Consider the following 16,642-nt stretch of genomic DNA (forward strand, 5'->3'; position numbering starts at 1 on the left):
CCCCTTGTAACCCCCTGTAAGCCCTTATAACCCCCTATAATCCCAAGTAACCTTTTGTAACCCCTATAACCTCATGTTACGCCCTGTTACTTACTTTTATAACTCTTTGTCCGTGTCGAATACTTGTAGAGAGCAACTGAAAGATAAATCGCAAAATAATTCCAAACTGTACAGGTAAAGACATTACGAGTTTACCATATGCCATTAGATTGGTAGATTGATAAATTGAAATAGAAAAGCCTCAAAATCAGGCATTATTTTATAGAAGAGCTGGTTTGCACGCACATCACGTCACGGCGGCCATGTTGGTGCTCAAGAACAAAAGCTTTCCTCTCCTCTGGGAACTAAACTCTATTTTCATGTAAATTTTTCCAGAAAAAATTCTATTCTTTTGACCCCCAACATGGCCGCCTTGTCACATGGTTGCAAACCAAGGATAGGGCTACCCTAATGTACAAAATCCTCTATGATCATTACCTTCCCCCCATGTGAGAGTCTCGATCCTTTACAAAACTCAGTGATGGTTAAGTCAACTATAACCTTAGGAATCTTGAGACTGCATCATCTGATCTAGCACTAATCCAAGGCCAAAAACTCATTTCCTCAAACACACATGCAGTGCTAGGTATAGTGGTGAAACGAATGCTCTGGAACAATCTTTCTTATCACGCAAAAAGAGCACAGTTGGTTTTAGAATTTAAAAGCAAACTTCTTGCTCTTTGCCTTTTGCTGGATCTCTCTGATTTTTTAATTTGTATGCGTATAAATATCTTAAAACTTAATTAAAGTCATTATATTCTACAAGAAATTTTGCCCACCATTACATACATAGTAAACTACCTGAAATGTGTAAATTTTTACTTAAGCTTAATTACCCTGCAAAATTTCTAAACAATTTTGCATTCCGATAGTGAACACCATATTGCTTCTAATTTCAATTGTGATGTGTGGTTGCCTACACCCAACCTGGAAATCAGCTTTTGTTGTGTGAGGCTAGCGCAGCTAAATAATTTCATGTTGTAGTTATTAACCACCCTATAACCCGTTGTAACACCCCTGTAATCATCTGTAACCATCTGTTACTGTCTGTAACCCCTTGTAACCCCTTGTAACCCCCTGTAACCCCTTGTAATCCCTTGTAACCCCTTGTAACCCCCTGTAACCCCTTGTAACCCCCTGTAACCTCTTGTAACCCTTTGTAACCCCCTGTAACCCTTTGTAACCCCCTGTAACCTCTTGTAACCCCCTGTAACCCCTTGTAACCCCTTGTAACCCCCTGTAACCCCTTGTAACCCCCTATAATCCCAAGTAACCTTTTGTAACCCCTATAACCTCATGTTACGCCCTGTTACTTACTTTTATAACTCTTTGTCCGTGTCGAATACTTGTAGAGAGCAACTGAAAGATAAATCGCAAAATAATTCCAAACTGTACAGGTAAAGACATTACGAGTTTACCATATGCCATTAGATTGGTAGATTGATAAATTGAAATAGAAAAGCCTCAAAATCAGGCATTATTTTATAGAAGAGCTGGTTTGCACGCACATCACGTCACGGCGGCCATGTTGGTGCTCAAGAACAAAAGCTTTCCTCTCCTCTGGGAACTAAACTCTATTTTCATGTAAATTTTTCCAGAAAAAATTCTATTCTTTTGACCCCCAACATGGCCGCCTTGTCACATGGTTGCAAACCAAGGATAGGGCTACCCTAATGTACAAAATCCTCTATGATCATTACCTTCCCCCCATGTGAGAGTCTCGATCCTTTACAAAACTCAGTGATGGTTAAGTCAACTATAACCTTAGGAATCTTGAGACTGCATCATCTGATCTAGCACTAATCCAAGGCCAAAAACTCATTTCCTCAAACACACATGCAGTGCTAGGTATAGTGGTAAAATGCATGATTGGTTTGAATGGTGAAGGATAGCTTTGTCCGCTTACTTGTGTGTACTGTGAAGAGATCTTTTAAACCGTATCGGAATGCGCACGATTAATTTAGTTAAGGACACCGTAGAAATTGGCAAAAAACGATCATTGTGGGGTCTGCAGCTGAAAATTTATCCGTGTTGCACCGATCCCACCTACCTTTCCTGTCGTCTAATGTGAAGATCCTAAAAGCTTTCCCACGAAAGCGAAGTCCACTAAAAGGCCAAGAAAAGATTAACAAAAATAAGACAAGAAAAGGGAATAAAGATAGAAGGAGAGAAATCGAAAACTGAAAGTCAAGACCGCTGTGTCACATTTAAACCCAAAAACTCTCGAAATTTTGCTTTCTGCGCATGCCCGAACTTCGCAAGCTACACTTTAAGCAAAGTACCAAGCTTTTTTAATAAAAAACCACTTTTCAGCATAAAACAACCAAATCTGTCTATTTCTTGTAAAATCAGGTGAAAAAGTTGGTAAAAGGCCATTTTTAGGTTTTTTGATTAAAACACTTTCTTTAAACATGTTTTTAGAAAGTGTTTTTAAAAGTGTTTAAAACAAACACTTTCTTACTCTGGATGGAAGGACCTCGGCCTCTGGGAACGAGATTGAAGCTACTGTAAAATTCTGAAAAGAAGCCCCTGGGATTATATTTTTCAAAGGCCTTATTTGGAGGGGGTTCTACAAGGAGGGGCTTATTAAGGGAACCCTTTCCATCGGTTACTGCGCTTTTCCCGTGCTCTGCCCCCGGCCCTCTCCTAGCAGTACTAAGAAGACCTGGCCCTTTTCGGAGGGGTGGGTTGTTCAACGTAAGGAAAAGAGGATACCACCCTCTCTTGACGTAAGTCGATCAGTACGTTGATGGGCGTTGATGGCATGTGTCTTTGGGTATTTCTCTCAGTATAAAGTGGAGGGTGCTGTAAGCCAGACAAACGATACGTGATACATACCAAGAAACTGGGAAATTTTGGCGTTTTTTGGACATCTTACTTATTTAAATTTTAAGTGTTAATTCGAGTAAATTCTCGCCTGAGAGTTTTAGAAAATTACAGAACATTTTTAGCTTTCTTAAACTTGATACTTAAATTATTTATTGCCTTAGTAGTTTAGGTTTTTATGTTACTTGAAAATTGTGAAATCGACGCTGTTCAAGAGTCTTAAACCGACGTTTCGGTAATGCTGCCTTCTTCAGGGTACAAGACTAACTACCGTTAAAAGTTCGTTAAATTAGCTTACCTTTAACAGTAATTTCTATCATGGCTATAGGTATTAACATGCTGAAGAGGACTTGTAGCTTGCATGCATCAGGCTTGCATAATCTGCTCAAAGCCGATAGGTTGTGACGTCACGTTATTGTTTCGCACATCTACTATAGTGGTTGCCTCTACAGCCTTCAGGACCACAATATTGGTGTCCCAACCAACCAACTGAACCAATAAAACGGCGCCCATGTTGGTGTTTCTGTCCTTTACGCTTCATTTGTTATAATGGATTTACCTAGCTACTGGCCACGTACCGTAAAATGATCGATTAAGCGTCGCGGCGGTGAAGCGTTAATTAGTAAATAGTCAAATTAGCGCCGCGGCGCTTATTCTAGAGCTGCGCTTATTCGAGTAGCGGCGCTTAATCGACTATTTACGATAACTGAAAACAGTATATTGAGGTTCAAGTCGGCCGAGAAAAATATTTTGCGCCCACCAATCGGCATCTGGTGTCCCCTTTACAAGAACATTTAAAAAAAACAAGCAAGCAGTTTTTTCAACAAGCTCCATCATACTTTATTGTTAAGAATACAACAACTAAAATGCGATAAAACACAATGATTACACCATAGACGGACACGTAAACCCCAAAACCAATTTATTTTGGAAAAATGGGAACCGTGTACCCCCAACCAGTGCTATGGTGACGCCTTTGGGGTTTTAAGGCCAACCGTATATAAATGCAAGAAAACAATTTAATGCTAAGGTAAAAAAATGAATATTTTTGGCGAGGCTGACCCTAGAAGAGCTCGATTTAAATTTGCGTCGCCGTTTTGAAGTGCTCGAGCAATGATATCAAAGCGCTTTTGCTCCCAGAAATCGATATGAAAATAGAGAATATTACACGGTGGCGAGAAGATATGAATTTTATGTTCGAGTGGCAAGAACAATATCTCACGAGTAAGCGCAGCGAACGAGTGAGATATTGCTCTTGCCACGAGAACATAAAATTCATATCTTCGAGCTAACGTGTAATATTCTTTTTATTATATAAACATACTGATGACGGCGTTTTCGATGATTTTCCGAAGATTTCCGACCACCTTCCGAAGATTTCCGAAGATTTTTCAAATTGTCCCGAAGACCAGACGAACGTTCCCGAACATTTTCCGAGAATTTCCGAAAATTTCCGAAGATATCCGAAGATTGCCGAAGATTGCCGAGCACTTTCGAGGAAGACCCGAAGATGTTTCGATGATACACCAACGAATTTAAGTACAATTTAAGAGACAAACCTGATGTCAGTGAAATTATCGATATCTTCACATGTAAAAATATCGTATTTTTACGTGTGTTCAGATACCACATTTCTCGGTGGTAGAAATCCTTGTAAAACACTGGAGTTTATATAATAATTATTTTTATTAGATCAATGTAAAAGGTGAAAGCTATGAAGTACTGCTGTTCACTTAGCAGGTAGGCGCTATTAGGTGTTTTTTTTTTTGGCAGACAAATTCAGATCAGGAAAAAGATTTTGCCTGGAACCTCTGAAGATCTTCATGTATTCGAAAGTTATTGCAGTTTTTGTTACATGTTAAGCGATAAAAATCAGCGTTTGTGGCATTAATTAAGAAGAATTAAGAAGTTCCAAGTAACGCTCTAATTTTTGTAGCCGAATTTATAAATTCAGCATTGCAAGAACTATACGCAAAAACGTCTTCCATTTGTAAAATAGCTTTCTTCCTCTACATAATGGCTCCCACATTTGCTAGTTCCAAGTTAATTTTTCATGAAAGGGAAAATAAAAACAACAAAAAACGGCCTCTTTCAGGGTCTTTTAGGAACTCTGTCACTGTAGACAGTTTCTTATTACACTTCATAAATATCCATTTACTCTCTTTACTTCGTAAAATCCTAAATGTAGAAAAAACGCTGCTAAAACACGTAAAACATTTTTATTTGTTTGGTGACTTCATAGGATTTGCGCCTTTTATAGAGTTTAAAAACTCTAGGATAACAACTACAATTTTTTTAAGGCTTTGAAAGAACTCGATCAATTAGTACGTAGCGATTCACTGGCCGAGAAAAAATTTATTAGTTCTTCAGTACATAGACCCAAGTTCTAACGCACTGCTGTTTTGAAATAGCCAGTTGACAGAGTTAAATATGGCGTAAAAGCTTAGGAGATGAACAAATTGTCGAAGTGAAACCTTGTAGAAGGTGAATCCGATTTATTCAAAGATGTTTGCTGGCGAAAAGCCTGCGAAAGCAAGCGAGAGCTTGCCGGAAAGCAGTCTGTTTAAACTTGAGTCTAACATAAACATTATTCTTGGTTTCTCTTGCTGCAGTGACGTAGGGTAGTAGTAAGGGCAGCGTACATCAACACTCATCCTCCAACATGATATATGAACACACCCAATAGCATTCTTTTCCTGAAAGCTGTTGGGACAAAAACGGAAGATACCTTTATTGCTTGAGTTTTAAAGAGGGTTCTCCAAAGTTTATTTTGCTACCACTGCAGAGTTATTTTGGTTCATGTATTTCAGAATATACAGTCTTAATTCTGTCTTAGAGGTAAGTGCAATCAATGGCAAGATCCATTTGATGGAGTCGTCGTCATCATCATCTTCAGCATCATGGTAGGCATCATCGTCATTATCATTATCATCATTCATGCAACAGGTGTCAGTCGTCTACACTTAGCCTCTTCACATCACAGTCTGCTCAGCTTGTCAACGTTCACTATTCCTACATCTCAAGTTTTCAAGTCAAGTTTTCCCTCACTTGTTCCTTCATTGGATTAAAGCATGTAATTAACTAATTAAGAAAAAAAGCAAAGACAAAAGGAACTTGGCGTTTCCAGATAATTCTGATAGTCAGGCCGTCCCTATATACTAGGAAAACCACTCGGTTGAAAATTCTATACAACAGTTTCAAACTCCAAAAAAATTGTATAAATCAGTAAGGATAAGACTTAAAAAATAATGACATACACAAAACAAAAGAATATAGACGAAAAAGGTAAAAAATCTAAAGGATGAAACAAAAAAACCTAAAAAATGAAGATAATAATCATTTTAATAATGATTGTAATGACAGTAATAAAAAAGGAAAAGCATTAAAAGTGCGAAATAAAAAGACTTGAAAAAAAAAATACTTCTTACCTGATTTTTGAAACACGACTGCCTTAAAATCCTTGCAGTTTCGTTTTCAAACATCAATCAAGTCTCTTTTGTTGCAATGATTTCCTTTTCTTTTATTATTATCATTATCCTAATCATTACTATTGTATTTCTTATTCTCATACTTATTTGTCTTTATTTTCAATTTATATTTTATCCTAGCTTATTAAGTATTATATTTTACTACTTTTATATTTATTTTCTTTCTTTTTATTTATTTCTTATTTTTCCTCGTTTTTTTCCTTTTTGCCATTTTTCTTTCTTTTGTGCTTCATCTGAATGTCATTATTTTCAGTTTTATCCCTACTGGTCTTTTAAAAATCCTCCGAGAAGAACGCCAAGACTATCCGAACTATCGGCAAAACTCAAGTCCCTTTAGCCCTTACTGTTGTATTATTATAATAGGTCTTGAGAAGGACAACATTTTACGCTATTTCTCTCTGCCCTCCCATACTTATCATTTATAGGGCCATCCTACCCCGAGCCTCATGAGGGTCTGCGATACACACATTTCTAGTTACGTTTCAATGCACTTTTCACCTGCTGAAGAAGGTCAGATATATCATCATCATCATCACCGTCATCGTTTGCCACTGACAGCACTTCTTTAACGACATTGTCATCATCATCCCCTTGACCAAGGTAATTAATCATCAAAAACAATGCAATGGCTGTCAGTCATTTGTCTAGCCCTCTACTCATGACGCTACCTCACCAGATAGTTCCTACATTTTTCAAGAAAAGTGAAACAAGACTACAAGCAAATTCAGTGAAAATGTTAATAGAATAAAGGTGGAGCTACACCGTTCTTTTCTCCTGAATTTTTGCAGTATCAGCACATGTTTAGTTCAACTAATTACATACAAAACGTTAAGAATTTTCTTCCCACAATTTCGATCACAGTCCAATTTCTTTTCAGCGAATTTTTAATGAATTATTTGTTGAAAGATGAGTATTAGATATTTTTCTATTCTTGTACTTACCTCTGCCGAGTTAAGCAGGTTCCCTCATATCGATTACAAGTCACTGCTGGCTAGGACTTCATGACTGCAGGCCAGACAGGGTGCGACATCGGAGTCTTTTAGGATCTATATATAAAATACATCTTAAGAACAAGAAAATTAGCTTTCGGTAACTTTTTAGTAGGCATATATGGGTTTGAATCCTAGTAACACTTCGTAAATCCAGCAACCTTCAAGGATTAGAGGTCCATGAAAGGAGAGGATGTGTTCTAATGTGGAACACTTTTTTTAAATTGAAGAAACACCTTTAATTAAGGAAACTGCATTTGGATGGCACTGATCGAAGTTAGGATATGTCCTTGCGTAGTTCAGTTCCCATTGTTTGATAAAATATGCTTTAAATTATGAATAGCTAAGCAAAGGCTACAGGTTTCAATTCTTTAAGGGACCTGTACGAAGTTCCAAAACTTGTGCAAAGGCCTTGAGCTTTTCTTATTATCAGTTTTCTTCCTGGTCACATTTGGTCACATTTTTTGAACGTGTTCGTACAGTTTTTTTCCGGACTTACCGTTGGTCTGCTAGGCGGGTTCGTTCAAATCACCATGTATCAGCTGAAGAGACTTCTGATACTTCCGGCTTGTATTATCTGCTCGCTGTCATCAGGAAATTCGGGCCTAGATGCAATGTTTTTGAAGAACGTGGATTCAGAAAGCAAGCAACAATTTGCCTTAGTTATTAGAACTGAATGCTGATATTAAACCCTTTTTATCCTGATGTGTTCGTTCTTCCTTCTAGTTTTGATCTGCTCAGTAGCTTAACCGATTCAGACATGACTTCTTGGATTTGTATCATTCCATTAAATTAAAGCGCGACATTTATGTCTCCACAGATCAAAAGGATGTTCATCGGAATTTCGATTCATGGCTTGAAATAATGATCAAAGGCTTTTTCGGCCGTTCCAGAATATTTTGGGTGAACACTTTTAACCTTTCTGGTTCTTACCTTACACCTTGTAGGTAGGGTCACGGGTTTCGCTACGTAACTGGGCTAGTCAATACGTGGCTCTAGTGACTGTTGGTTGGAGACAACTTCTGAATTAAACAGACCTAAATGAAAAGCCTCTGAAAACAGATTATTAAAGCAAACGTTGCACCATGGCAGTTGAACATAAATTTCAAACTCTACAGCTTCCTCCAGACGCCCTCGCCCTGGGACGAGGTTGAGACGTCCTGGCGTTTGAATATCAGGTATATTTCATATGGATTTGCTTACTAAGGAAGCAATGTTCAAGGGTTGGAATCCCACTGAAACTGATGTCAGTTTATCTATAAAGTTACGACTTTTGGTGCAGCTGGAGCACAACTGACTTTAAATCTCTTTGTTGCTAGAAGTTTATCCTCTTGAAGGCGACGACTTTTCTATGTTTTCATACTTACAGGTTACAGATCACTGAAGACTGGAGTTCAGAACTGCCCTAACACTGCTGGACGTCTCTGACCTAAATGAAATATTTCTTGAAAACATAATTAATAATATCAAAACAACAACTTTGTCATGCAGCTGGAAGCCGATTACAGCTTCTTTTCCTTTCCTTGTCAGCTATCATCAAACAGATATTCAGTCCATAATTTGGAATCGTACGTCTTAAAAATTGCAGTTTTTGGTATATTATGATTATCAGTAACTACGCAAAGATCGTGGGTTTGAATCCCACTTAAGTCTGGATTAATGAATAAGGTTTAGTATGATCTGAGGATAAGTGCCTGTATCAGCGGAATCAGATTTAGTGTTCTCATGGTCCGCTTCATTCTTCCTTACCTCGAAGGCGCTGAACAAAATTCACTTCAAGCACTAAATCTGAAACACAAAAAGATTTATTAACAGTTAAAACAAGTGAAAAAAAAGAAATAAACATCTGTGTCACCTTTGAAGATCTTTAGAACTTGAGTCGTTTTTCAGTCGTAACCAGTGTCGCCATGCGTTTCTTCAAGAACGCAGCCAGAAGTATTTCCAAAACGAGCTTCTTAAGAGCATACGTCAAACAATCAGCTTGGGGTACTCGGTCTTGAGAGGGCGTGCCCACAACGACGTCTTCGAGGCGGCGATGTTCGATTGAACGTTTAAAAAGATGACTGCCGAAGTTTCTGAAATAAAACTTGTTAAATTACTTATTATCGCTTTAACAGAAAAAATACACTGATGAAGCGACATTGTGTTGGTCAAACATTTATTGTTCATTGCAGAAAAGCAACTCCGTCACAACAAAAATCTAACTTCTTTAAATTATTTAGTACTGGTGTTAAGGAGAAAAAACAAGCTGATGAATTTCTATTTTGTTTTTAAACTTTATTTTTCATCAACTTTAACTACGTACAACTCAATTACAAATTTCTACGCTGCATTTAGCACTCCTTTCCGACTTGTAAGTTGATGGTGCCATGCGTTTCTTCAAGAACGCATCCAAAACAATAGTCCAACAACAGGGAAAAAAAGTTTGTGAGATCTCTTCAGGACGCGCCTAAAAAGATGTGTTTCCATCCACTCAAAATAACAATAGAGGTAGAGTAAAAAAAATTGAAAAATAATGAATTTCGACGTACTAGTACGTGAAATGAAAGATTAGTTCTTTGTGTGTTTGCGCGCTGTAGGACACGCTAATGTGACACAAAGTCAGTCAATGCGTGTTATATTATTGTGAAAAAGACACCCCAGTCACAACTCAGTGTTTTTTTTGGTTTTATTTTCATTGGTCTTATTACAACAAGTGTTTTGTAAGATACCTGCAAATCAAATAAACATTAGTACTTATGACTAATTATTCTTTAATTTAGTATTAGATAAACGCATTAGATAAAGTGTTTTTATTGAATTGAGTTAGCCGTTTACAGAAATTAAATAGTATACGGGGTGCGCTCCTACAAAAATTTTGCGTCCAGGTTCGCTAGACCGAGGAGTGTGACATGTGTTATCTATAAACCTTGACACCTCGAATGAAACACACCAGGGTCCCCCCGACGGAACGCAGGGATATTTGGCGGCTTGCTATCGAAATATCGTCGATACCAAGCCTTCACATTTTTTCGAAGCCGAATCCGGAAACAGATCGCAAATCGAATCGAAAACCGGAAAAAAAAGCGGAATGCACTGACCCGAAAATCTAGTCGCTTAAGATAGAAAAAAATCCACATACCTTGTTCCATTATTACTTGGGCTGATTGATGTGGAGCAAGGTTTGCACTAGCTGCGAACCTTCTTACAAGAATAACGGTTTAATTGAAATTGCCGAACGCGACTTCAGACACAAGTAGTCTGCAGCTGCTTTGCGCAAACATTGTACCAACATAAATCAGCCCTACCTTATATGGGCTGCTGTACACTGTCGTCATGTTCCTCCAACAAAGTACCAAGGATACTAGGACCAACAACCACGACGTTGTTGTTGTTGTTGTAGATGAGTTGCTCCAAAGATGAAGTCCGGCCGGCCAATTAAAATTAGAAGTATCAAATATTAGTAGCTGTCTCAACTAACATTGTGCTATGCAACAACAACAACTGGCGAACATGGGATCCTAGATAAGATAAAATTAAATGTCTGCACGGAAAATGTTTCAAATTTGCCTTGTCAAATTGCTTAATTTTAAGAAAAAATTGTTAGAGTTGTTTAAAACTTTTCCAAATTCGTTTCCAAAAGGAAGAAGGAGGAAAATAGAGGGCCTTAATTGTGGAAATCTCAACGTTAGTCAAGACAGCTCTGTAAAGTAATTACTCTATGCTGTCTCCTCTGGCTTTACCTTGCCTTCCTTATCGAGAAGTCGTGTACATTACAATGTCGTCTGCTTCTGTTTTCATAGAAGCAAAATGACGTCTTCGTGTAAACGATCATCATCATCGTTATCGTCATTGTTAAGTTTGGTCCGACGTGATTCTTCTTCTCCATTCATGGCTGCAAAGGAAATTAACTCGTCTTCTTAGGTAACTGGACTACTGGACTATCTTTCTAAGGCTATCGAAGTTCTTTGTTCTTCTTTCTTCGGCCGGTCTCTTCCCTTCATGTAGCACTGGACTCACGATACAATATGAAACAAAATAATAAAAAAATTTTATTCACATTTCCAACATTTTGTTACAAGATTCAGAAATACGTTGAAGAAACAATGTGCTGCATAAATTTGGTCCCAGTAATAACTTTAAGAGCTGTTGGAGGTAGAAAAATGCTGACGACGTCTGGAAGACGAAGAATCCAACAGCCACGAACTGTCGTCGTGAACGTCGTACGCCTACCATTTGTAGACGATCTGTGCCTGCGTTTTGCAATGCAGGGCTTCCTAAGAAGAAAACCCTCCAACAAGGCAAAATTAACAGGAAGACAAATCAAATCGTTTTAGTGTCAACAATGCCTTAACTAGAGTATCCTCTCCTGCTACTTACTGAAGGACTACTTATAACCAGCGAGGTTTTCACCTGCATGCCATTCAGGAGCACGCATATCAAGGTATGGTGGGCCTCCATACGTGTGTCCCCGAAATATTCGACCTCAAAGCATTCTTGTGGTTACTTCGCAAGATAATATCTTGTTCGTGCTCCTCCAGGTGAAACTGCGTCGTAGATTGGTCTCGAAGACTTCCTACGGTTACGATTTGTAAACGATCTAGCCTATGGTGTGTGGAATGTCCCATGTTGCCCTAGTAACCTGCAACAAGGTGTTGACTCTCGTCCTTGTGGTCAGGGTTGTCACTATTGTCGCTGTTGTCGTTGTTGTCGTTGTTGTCACTGTTGTTGCTGTTGTCGTGTTTGTCATTGTTGTAAGGACTGTCACTGTTGTCGCTGTTGTCCTTGTTGTCATTGTTGTCGCTGTTGTCACTGTTGTCGCTGTTGTCGTTGTCGTCATTGTTGTCACTGTTGTCAATGTTGTCGCTGTTGTCGCTGTTGTAACTGTTGTCACTGTTGTCGCTGTTCTCGTGTTGTCATTGTTGTCAAGGTTGTCACTGTTGTCGCTGTTGCCCTTGTTGTCATTGTTGTCGCTGTTGTCATTGTTGTCACTGTTGTCACTTTTGTCGCTGTTGTTGTTGTTGTCAATGTTGTCACGGTTGTCAATGTCGTCGCTCTTGTTACTGTTCTTGCTTTTGTCACTGTTTTCGCTCTTGTCATATTTGTCATTGTTGTCAATGTTGCCGCTGTTGTCGAATTTGTCAATGTTTTCACTGTTGTCATTGTTATTGCCGTTGTCGCTGTTGTCACTGTTGTCGTTGTTGTCACGGTTGACGCTATTGTCGATATTCTCGCTGTTGTCACCGTTGTCACTGTTGTCGTGTTTGTCATTTTGGTCAGGGTTGTCACTGTTGTCGCTGTTGTCGTTGTTGTCATTGTTGTCACTGTTGTCCATGTTGTCGCTCTTTTAACTGTTGTCACTGTTGTCGTTGTTGTCTGTTAGTCATTTTTTTTCAGGGTTGTCACTGTTTTCACTGTTGTCGCTGGTGTCATGTTTTATTATTGTTGTCAGTGTTATCACTACTGTCGTTGTTGTCATTGTTGTCAATGTAGTCGCTGTTTTCTCTGTTGTCACTGTTGTGCTTTTGACGCATTTGTCATTGCTCTCACTGTTATCGTTGCTGTCACTGTTGTCGATATTGTCACTGTTGTCATTGTTGTCACTTGTCACTGTTTTCGTTGCTGTCAATGTTGTCGCTCTTGTCGCTGTTGTTGCTTTTGTTACTGTTTTCGCTGTTTTCGCATTTGTCATTGTTTTCACTGTTCTCATTGTTATTACCGTTGTCGCTGTTGTTACTGTTGGCATTGTTGTCACTGTTGTGAATGTTGTTGCTGTTGTCACTGTTTTCGCTGTTGTCGTTTCACGTTCTGGTCAGGGTTGTCACTGTTGTCGCTGTTGTCGTTGTTGTCAATGTTATCGTTGTTGTCAATGTTGTCGCTGTTTTCGCTGTTTTCGCTGTTGTCGTGTTTGTTATTGTTGTCAGGGTTGTCACTGTTGTCGTTGTTGTCATTGTTGTCAATCTAATCGCTGTTGTCGCTGTTCTCACTGTTGTCACTGTTGTGCTTTCGTCGCATTTGTCATTGTTCTCCCTGTTATCGCTGTTGTCACTGTTGTCAATATTGTCGCTGATGTCATTGTTGTCAATGTTGTACCGCTTGTCAATGTTGTCGCTCTTGTTGCTGTTGTTGATTTTTTCACTGTTTTCGCTGTTGTCGTATCTGTCAATGTTGTCGCTGCTGTCGCTTTTGTCATTATTTTCACTGTTGTCATTGTTATTGCCGCTGTCGCTGTTGTCACTGTTGTCAATGTTGTTGCTGTTGTCACTGTTGTCGCTGTTGTCGTGTTTGTCATTGTGGTCAGGGTTGTCACTGTTGTCGCTGTTGTCGTTGTTGTCATTGTTGTCACTGTTGTCAATGTTGTCGCTGTTGTCACTGTTTTAACTGTTGTCACTTTTGTCGCTGTTTTCGTGTTTGTCATTGTTGTCCTTGTTGTCACTGTTGTCGCTTTTGTCACTGTTGTCGCTGTTATCATGTTTGTCATTGTGGTAAGGGATGTCACTGTTGTCACTATTGTCGTTGTTGTCATTGTTGTCACTGTTGTCAATGTTGTCGTTGTTGTTGCTGTTTTAACTGTTGTCACTCTTGTCGCTGTTGTCGTGTTTGTCATTGTGGTAAGGGTTGTCACCGCTGTCGTTGTTGTCATTGTTGTCACTGTTGTCACTGTTGTCGCTGTTGTCGTGTTTGTTATTGTTGGCAGGGTTGTCACTGTTATCACTGTTGTCGCTGTTGTCGTGTCTGTTTTTGTTGTCAGCGTTGTCACTTTTGTCGCTGTTGTCGTGTTTGTCATTGTTGTCACGGTTGTCGCTGTTGTCACTGTTGTCATTAGGGAGTTTAAGATACGGCGACTACGGACTACGGCTACGGATAAATATGCTACTGAGCATGATCAAAACCACGTAACTGTTCATTTTTCCCGCGTAGTCCTGCGGCTACGGTGAGTTGTTGAGCTGTTTCGCGTAGTCGGGACTACGGAGAACATTTTGCTTGTATTTTGCCGTCTCGGTAATTCAAGAATCTCGTCTTTTCGTAAAAAAGTTTTCAATTCACCTGCTTTAAGTGAGAGGGAAGCGAAATATGTAAGTTGTGTCTAATCTCTGCTCAGATTTACGCTTTTAATCCACTGTCGTGACTACATTGCTCATAGAATTCAGATTGACGGCCTAGGAGAAGAGAAATCATGCAGGTAATGTACTTTCTCTTCTCACTTGAAAAGTTTCAATGTTTGTTCGAACTGATTACTGTGTCTTTCTACTTGTGTAACATTTATTTATGCGAGTTTTTGTATCGCGCCATTTGCTTAATGAAAATGATGTAAACATCTTCGAGACAATCGAAACTCGGCGTTTCAATACTTCAAACTACATCACATCAGTAGTCGGAGAAGTCCATCTTCTAAATCTAATAAATGAGCTATTACTATCTCTGTCTATTTCTTTAATATTTGACATAAGTATTCGTGGGCGAAAAAATAAAGCCTGTGTAACCAAAACTTTGTTTACCAATTTCACCCGACGTAATTGCTTCCTTCAAGTATGGAAGAATTTGTTCATTGTTCTAAAGATAAGATCACATGCAAAACTGACTTGCATTTTTGTGAACTGTGATGAAAACAAGAAAATCTTTGCGTGTTGTTTCCCTCTCCGCCTCTTCTCTCGTAGTCTACTGTCTGTAGTGCAATCTTAACGTTCTATATTTGCACGACTCAACCCAGTGCTACAAACAAAGGACAACGCTCGTCCAGCCGTAGTTCGTAGTCCGTAGTCTCCGTATCTTAAACTCCCTATTTTTCTCATTGTTGTGACTGTTGTCAATGTTCTTGCTGTTCTCACTGTTGCGGTTTTCGCTTTTGTCACTGTTGTAGCTTTTGTCGTGTTTGTTATAAATGTCAGGGTTGTCACCGTTGTCGTTGTTGTCATTGTGGTCACTGTTATCACTGTTGTCGCTGTTGTTGTTTTTGTTATTGTTGTCAGGGTTGTCACTGTTGTCGTGTTTCTAATTGTTATCACGGTTGTCACTGTTTTCGTTGTTGTCATTGTTGTCACTGTTGTCACGGTTGCCGCTGTTGTCGTGTTTGTCATTGTGGTCAGGTTTGTCACTGGTGTCACCGTTGTCGTTGTTGTCATTGTTGTCACTGTTGTCGTTGTTGTCACTGTTATCGCTGTTGTCAATGTTGTCGTGTTTGTCATTTTGGTCAGGGTTGTCACTGTTTTCACTGTTTTGCTTTTGTCGCATTTGTCATTGTTCTCACTGTTATCGCTGTTGTCACTGTTGTCGATATAGTCACTGTTGTCATTGTTGTCACTTGTCACTGTTGTCATTGTTGTCAATATTGCCACGGTTGTCAATGTTGTCGCTGTTGTTGCTTTTGTTACTGTTTTCGCTGTTGTCGCATTTGTCATTGTTTTCGCTGTTGTCATTGTTATTGCCGTTGTCGCTGTTGTTACTGTTGTCAGGGTTATCACTGTTGTCGCTGTTGTTGTGTTTGTTATTGTTGTCAGGGTTGTCACTTTTGTCGCTGTTTTCGTGTTTGTCATTGTTTTCACGGTTGTTGCTGTCGTCGTTGTTGTCATTGTCGTAACGGTTCTCACCGTTGTCGCTGTTGTCGCGTTTGTCATTGTTGTCAGGGTTGTCACTGTTGTCGCTGTTGTCCTTGTTGTCGTTGTTGTCGCTAATGTCGCTTTTGTCACTGTTGTCACTAATGTCGCTGTTTTTGTGTTTGTTATTGTCGTCAGGGTTGAAACTATTGTCGTTGTTGTTATTGTCACTGTTGTCAGTGTTGTCGTTGTTGTCATTTTTGTCAATGTTGTGGCTGTTGTCGCTATTGGCACAGTTGTTGCTTTTGTCACTGTTGTCGGACTTGTCATTGTTGTCACTGTAGTCAATTTTCTCGCCGTTGTTATTGTTGTCACTGTTGTCGCTGTTGTCGTGTTTGTCATTCTTGCCAGGGTTGTCACTGTTGTCGCTATTGTCCGTGTTGTCATTGTTGTCACTGTTGACGCTGTTGTCGCTGTTGTCGTGTTTGTCATTGTGGTCAGGGTTGTCACTGTTGTCGCTGTTGTCGTTGTTGTCATTGTTGTCACTGTTGTCAATGTTGTCGCTGTTGTCACTGTTTTAACTGTTGTCACTTTTGTCGCTGTTTTCGTGTTTGTCATTGTTGTCAGGGTTGTCACTGTTGTTGCTGTTGTTCTTGTTGTCATTGTTGACGCTGTTGCTACTGTCGTCGCTGTTGTTGTGTTTGTCATTGTTATTGTTGTAACTGTTGTCGCTGTTGTCGTCTTTGTCATTGTTGTCAGGCTGGCACTGTTGTCTTTGTTGTCCTTG

Source organism: Porites lutea, chromosome 6 (assembly GCF_958299795.1).
Source record: "Porites lutea chromosome 6, jaPorLute2.1, whole genome shotgun sequence".
NCBI classification, from domain to species: Eukaryota; Metazoa; Cnidaria; class Anthozoa; order Scleractinia; family Poritidae; genus Porites; species Porites lutea.